The sequence below is a fragment of the Macrobrachium nipponense genome, chromosome 41 (assembly GCF_015104395.2).
Source record: "Macrobrachium nipponense isolate FS-2020 chromosome 41, ASM1510439v2, whole genome shotgun sequence".
In the NCBI taxonomy this organism is placed as follows: Eukaryota; Metazoa; Arthropoda; class Malacostraca; order Decapoda; family Palaemonidae; genus Macrobrachium; species Macrobrachium nipponense.
The window spans coordinates 46,204,819-46,210,948 of record NC_061102.1 but is presented as its reverse complement, the minus strand read 5'-3'; the positions used below and the strand labels follow the sequence as shown (position 1 = coordinate 46,210,948).

The window sequence follows — 6,130 nt, the reverse complement described above, 5'->3', positions numbered from 1 at the left end:
TTGATGCATGCAAGGGCCCGCCAAGAGGCGTCCTGGCGAGCGACCTTGCCAACATCTCAATGTTATGACGAGCCGCGTTTTGCGTATGACGTTGAATATTTTTAAGGGACGTCCTCATGCGAGTCTCCATGGAGAGCCGCACGCTGCTCCTGAAGAGTGTGAACACTAAAGGAAGACGTATGGCTTTCGTCCTCCGCAAGGTGCTTGCCGAGCGTCCTGGAGAATGTCTCTACTTATAGGACGTCGAGCACCTCCAAAAGCTTCCTCACGTCTAAAATTGCCCTTCTTATGCCGACCAGAGACATAAGTTGTTTGACTGTGCAAAGCAGCTTGCCGGCCGTCAAACTTATCAGCTTGCTTTTTCGAAGTAAAGCGAACGTTACATAACGTATACGGAGCGCCATGAGGAGAGGAGACAAATACTGAGTTGCTCCTCCAAAAGGTGGAATCAAGAATGTCCTTGATTACCAAATTCTTTTGGAATGCTAGCGAGGTTGAAACAGCTCTACTTCATGAGGCGTTCACGGAATCGCAAATGGAGGCGTTCAAATGCACTCAAATCTGGCAAGATGAATGAGCCTCCTTAATAATGTATAAATGATGTATACATGAGAGTTCACTCGCAGGAGGCTCAAATCACTCTTCTGGCAAGATGAATGAGCCTCCTTAATAATGTAATAAATGATGTATATGAGCGTTCGTCGCAGGCTCAAATCCTCTTTGCATGAATGAGCCTCCTTATAATGCGATTGTATACATGACGTTCACGCAGGAGGCTCAAATCACTCTTCTGGCAAGATGAATGAGCCTCCTTAATAATGTATAAATGATGTATACATGAGCGTTCACTCGCAGGAGGCTCAAATCACTCTTCTGGCAAGATGAATGAGCCTCCTTAAATGCCCCCCCCCCCCCCCCTCCCTTAGGAAAAGAGCCAGTGCATTCTTCTAAAAGGGAAAATGTGGTCTCTTTACTCTTTCATCCTCTCGTGACGAGAGAGAGGACGTGAAGCGTCCTCTTCTCTAAAGCTTCTTTAGGGGGCGCGAGTCCTTCCGAGAACTCCAACCCCTGTGTGGGGAGGACGCCTCGGAGGACGAGAAGCAATCCTTCAAGATTCGTGCACGTGCACGATCTTTAGCAGCCTGGAAGCGTCAACAGGTTCTGCCGAAGGACGCCAGATCGGTGGGGAGCCCCCGTAACCCTCTTGCGGCTTTCGACATGCCCTCTCCCTGAGTCCCTGGGAGTCCGACAGAGGTCCCAGGCCTAGAGGCATTATGGGGCCGATCTGACGCCCCCTCCACAACACAAGGGGCACTACACTTCACAACACTGATTGGAGAGCGAGCACTTTAGTCTAAGATTACTTGATGTAATCCTCTAGCAGACACTTCTTCTAGGCCCGTAGCCCATACCACAGGGTTAGGCAAAATAAAATCTACAGGAGGTTAGAAGGTTCATTATTTCTAACTTCTGTTTACTGTGGAGGAAAACTCCTGATTCTAACACGCTCTAAAATGCGTAATGAATCCTCCTTCTTCCGTAATCAGTCACACATTACACTAATTACATTGAACTTATGCAAATAAAACATGTAAATGTCATATATACTAAGCGAGTGTCTACCGAAAGTTCCGGTAGCCTCACCTTACCATGCAGACAACAAAGTCTGAAACTAGGCTAACTAGCTTCAGACATCAAATGCAATGAAAAAATTTACGATAGCGTATGCCTAGCCACAAATCCAAGTTAATAATCGAAAGAATAATTAGGATACTTAAGTGGCTAATGAAGTTTCAAAATCCTAGGCGGAGGTCTGTAAACGTTGTTTACCGACCGGCGACAGAAAAAAAAAATATGAATAGAAAATGGGAATAGTTCCTGATATCCGCCTCCCAGCGGCGGGAATGGGTACTACCACCTGGCCGCCCACCTGCGTGTGCCGCGAATTTTTAAATTCTGTCGGACTTCAGAAAATACAGCTATATATATATCTGTCAGGTAAGTTTCATGAACAAACTATGTCAATGAGAACTACCCCATTTATGAGGGGTCCCCCACTTAAATGACAAAACGTTTAATATCTTGACAAAGGGGAAAAAACGTCCTACTTGACAAACTATTAGCACTTTGCTAATAGGGGAAAACCCTTTAACATGACCGAAAGTCACCAGGAATCCGAGTATATAATCTTCCAGATTCTCAGAGAAATCGATGAAGAGGAAAGAGGGAGGGTCGAAGAAAAAAAATTCGGGTATGTCTCTCCGCTAACTCCAAATCCTTTTTAAAAATTTCTGTAAAGGAATGTCCTGTGGAGAGTCCTGAAAAAAAAATCTCCTCTTGACGAGCGTTTATAAAGCGTCAAGCGTCCTAAGAAACGTCCTGAACAGCAAATAAGACGCCTTCTACAAGTCTTTTCTCTCGCAAAGCGTCCTGCCGAGCTTCCACCGAAGCGTCCTGGCGAATGTCCACAAAAGCGTCCTGCTGAGCGTCCTCAAAAGCGTCCTGCTGAGCGTCCTCAAAAGCGTCCTCATAAGCGTCCTCAAAAGCGTCCTGCTTAGCGTCCTGGAAAGCGTCCTGCTGAGCGTCCTCAAAAAAAACGTCCTGCGTAGCTACGAGCGTGTCTGAGCAGAGAACACCAAGTCTTCTGAACGACGTTTCAGAGAGGAACTCGTTGAGCGCCCTGATGCATGCAAGGCCCGCCAAGAGGCGTCCTGGCGAGCGACCTTGCCAAACATCTCAATGTTATGACGAACCGCGTTTTGCGTATGACGTTTGAATATTTTCAAGGGACGTCCTCATGCGAGTTTCATGGAGAGCCGCACGCTGCTCCTGAAGTGTGTGAACACTAAATGCAAAAGAACATCTCCAGAAACGCACTCAGCAAAGGAACGCCGAGCTTCCGAAAGACAACCTCGCAAGGTGCTTGCCAAGCGTCCCTGGAGAATGACTCTACTTATAGGACGTCAAGCACCTCCAAAAGCTTCCTCACGTCTAAATTGCTCTTCTTATGCCGAACCAGAGACATAAGTTGTTTGACTGTGCAAAGCAGCTTGCCGGACGTCAAACTTATCAGCTTGCTTTTCCGAAGTAAAGCGAACGTTACATAACGTATACGGAGCGCCATGAGGAGAGGAGACGAATACTGAGTTGCTCCTCCAAAAGGTGGAATCTAGAATATCCTTGATTACCAAATTCTTTTGGAATGCTAAATAAAATTCGAGAGCCCTGACAGGGCACAGGACTCTTTCATCCTCTCGAGACGAGAGAGAGGACGTGAAGCGTCCTCTTCTCTAAAGCCTCTTTAGGGGGCGCGAGTCCTTCAAGATTCGTGCACGTGCTCGATCTTCGGCAGCCTGAGAAGCGACAACAGGACCTGCCGAAACGAAAGGAAGCCAGATCAGCATGAAAAACCCGTAACCCTCCTTCGGCTTTTGACATGCCCTCTCCCTGGTTTCCTGGGAGCCCGACAGAGGTCTAGGCCTAGAGGCGTTATGGGGCCGATCTGACGTTCCCATCCTGACGAGAGAGAGGACGTGAAGCGTCCTCTTCTCTAAAGCTTCTTAGAGGGCCGCGAGTCCTTCCGAGAGCTCCAACCCTTGCGCGGGGAGGACGCTCGGAGGACGAGAAGCAATCCTTCAAGATTTGTGCACGTGCACGATCTTTAGCAGCCTGGGAAGCGTCAACAGGGCCTGCCGAAGGGACGCCAGATCGGTGGGGAGCCCCCCGTAACCCTCTTGCGGCTTTCGACATGCCCTCTCCCGAGTCCTGGGAGTCCGACAGAGGTCCAGGCCTAGAGGCATTATGGGGCCGATCTGACGCCCCCTCCACACACAAGGGGCACTACACTTCACAACACTGGATTGGAGAGCGACACTTTAGTCTACGATTACTTGATGTAATCCTCTAGCAGACATTCTTCTAGGGCCCGTAAGCCATAACACAGGGTTAGGCAAAATAAAATCTACAGGAGGTTAGAAGGTTCATTATTTCTAACTTCTGTTTACTGTTGAGGAAAACTCCTGATTCTAACACGCTCTAAAATGCGTACATGAATCCTCCCTCTTCCGTAATCAGTCACACATTACACTAATTACATTGAACTTATGCAAAGAAAACATGTAAACGTCATATATACTAAGCGAGTGTCTACCGAAAGATTCCAGTAGCCTCACCTTACCCCATGCAGACAACAAAGTCTGAAACTAGGCTAACTAGCTTCAGACATCAAATGCAATGAAAAAATTTACGATAGCGTATGCCTAGCCACAAATCCAAGTCAATAATCGAAAGAATAATTAGGATACTTAAGCGGCTAATGAAGTTTCAAAATCCTAGGCGGAGGTCTGTAAACAGTTGTTTACCGACCGGCGACAGAAAAAATGAATAGAAAATGGGAATAGTTCCTGATATCCGCCTTCCAGCGGCGGGAATGGGTACTACCACCTGGCCGCCCACTGCGTGTGCCCCGCGGGGGGGGAATTTTGAAATTCTGTCGGACTTCGGAGAATACAGCTATATATATATCTGTCAGGTAAGTTTCATGAACAAACCACTGATTACAAGGTAAGAATGAATTCAGTTCCAACCATAACCCCGGGAATAACAAGTTTCATACTTTCACTAATATAGGCAACAAAATGTTGTTTTATTGTGCTGATTACAACTGCAATCTTGAGTAAGATCAATAAACGTTACATACATACGCTAACATTGTTCAAATGAGTGCTGGGAAGGCTGGGGAAAGATGGTGGCCGTCACTGATGAGAACCGTCCATGCAAAACGTAGCCGCCATATTGGATTTCAAAACTGCCTTGAAAACATATTTTACGAAGAGCTCACATGCTTATTTTAATTCGTATGGGGCTTTCATATATCACAATATGTTGACGAAACTTCAGTCTTTTAAATGGTATGCTTAGAGTTGCAATTGTATTCATGTTTCACCAATTAAATATCGAGTGAATAAGACCCGTCCACCGTGATGAGGGTTGGCCTGTCGTGATATTCTACCCTAATGTACTTTTTTTGGGATTGTACACGCTGATCGAACATGGTCCACCCTGGACCCTACGGTTATTTACCCTATTACCTAGGTATAGGCTATTAGTAGGCCTAGTTAAAATTGGGGTAGAGTGCAGAGGAGGGGATCATGAATTATACTGTGGGGGAGGGGGATCCAAGGGAGCAGACCCCCAAGCCAGGTTAGGACACGACGTGCAGGGTTTGGTTGAATTAAGGAAAGTCTGGTTACGTTATGTTCCTTCTGAAAAGCCAAAGAGGCCTACCTACTACAGTAACAGCCGTGACCCCTACCCTGCATTCGCTCCAACAATTGGTCAAAACGTAAACTTGAATGAAGCTTTGCAGCTGTCGATTGGCCTACCCTTTGGGCAATGAGCTCTTGTACCAGAAAACTTTTCCCGGGAGAATGACAGTACGTAATGCAATATATTACGGATTTCCTTTAGCAGATCCACTTACATGGACAGTTCTGACTTGGGTGATATAGTAGTAGTAGTAGTAGTGGGTGGGATATGCCTTTGAAACGGCTCCCTTGCTTCTTTTATTCCTCCTTTGTTTGTGTTTGCTTGAGCTTCTCTCTGAAATACCACATTTCTTTTATAAAATATTTCCTATTCTCCACTTCCTTCCTCATTAGTACTACCAATAAGATTATATTTGCTACTAATTCCTCTTTATTTTCTTGATATGGTTGCTGCATAAAGCTATATCTATTTCTAATTTCATTGTATCCTGGACAGTAAAGTAAGAAATGTTCTAAATTTTCATTTTGTTCCTCACAGTATAAACATTTTGTATCTTCTCCTTTTATCCTATTTCTATCATTTAATCCTAGTATACCTAGTCTGGCCCTACTGATCAGCATTGTTTTTTCAGTGTTATCATACCAGATTTCTTCTCTTATGTTTTCTTTATATTTTCTGTAGATTCTTAATGTTGACTTTTCATTCATTTCTTTCTGCCATATTTTTCTGTCCCAATTGTTTATTATTTCTCTTAACTGTTTGTCTTTAACTGCTTCAATTTTACTTAAGTTTATGTTTAGTTCTTTCATGTACTCTTTTACTTGCATTATCCAGGGTGTTTTTTTGTTTTCATACTGATCCA

At 45.1% G+C, this 6,130-nt stretch overlaps 1 protein-coding gene across 1 annotated transcript in view; it reads right to left on the bottom strand.

Annotated features, from left to right (window-relative positions):
* Window positions 1–5,513, bottom strand: part of LOC135212739 (glutathione S-transferase theta-1-like) — a gene marked incomplete in the record, with an annotated part of 116,866 nt that extends 111,353 nt beyond the window's left edge. The window contains 1 exon segment of the mRNA XM_064246452.1: window positions 5,315–5,513.
* Between the last annotated feature and the right edge of the window lie 617 nt (window positions 5,514–6,130).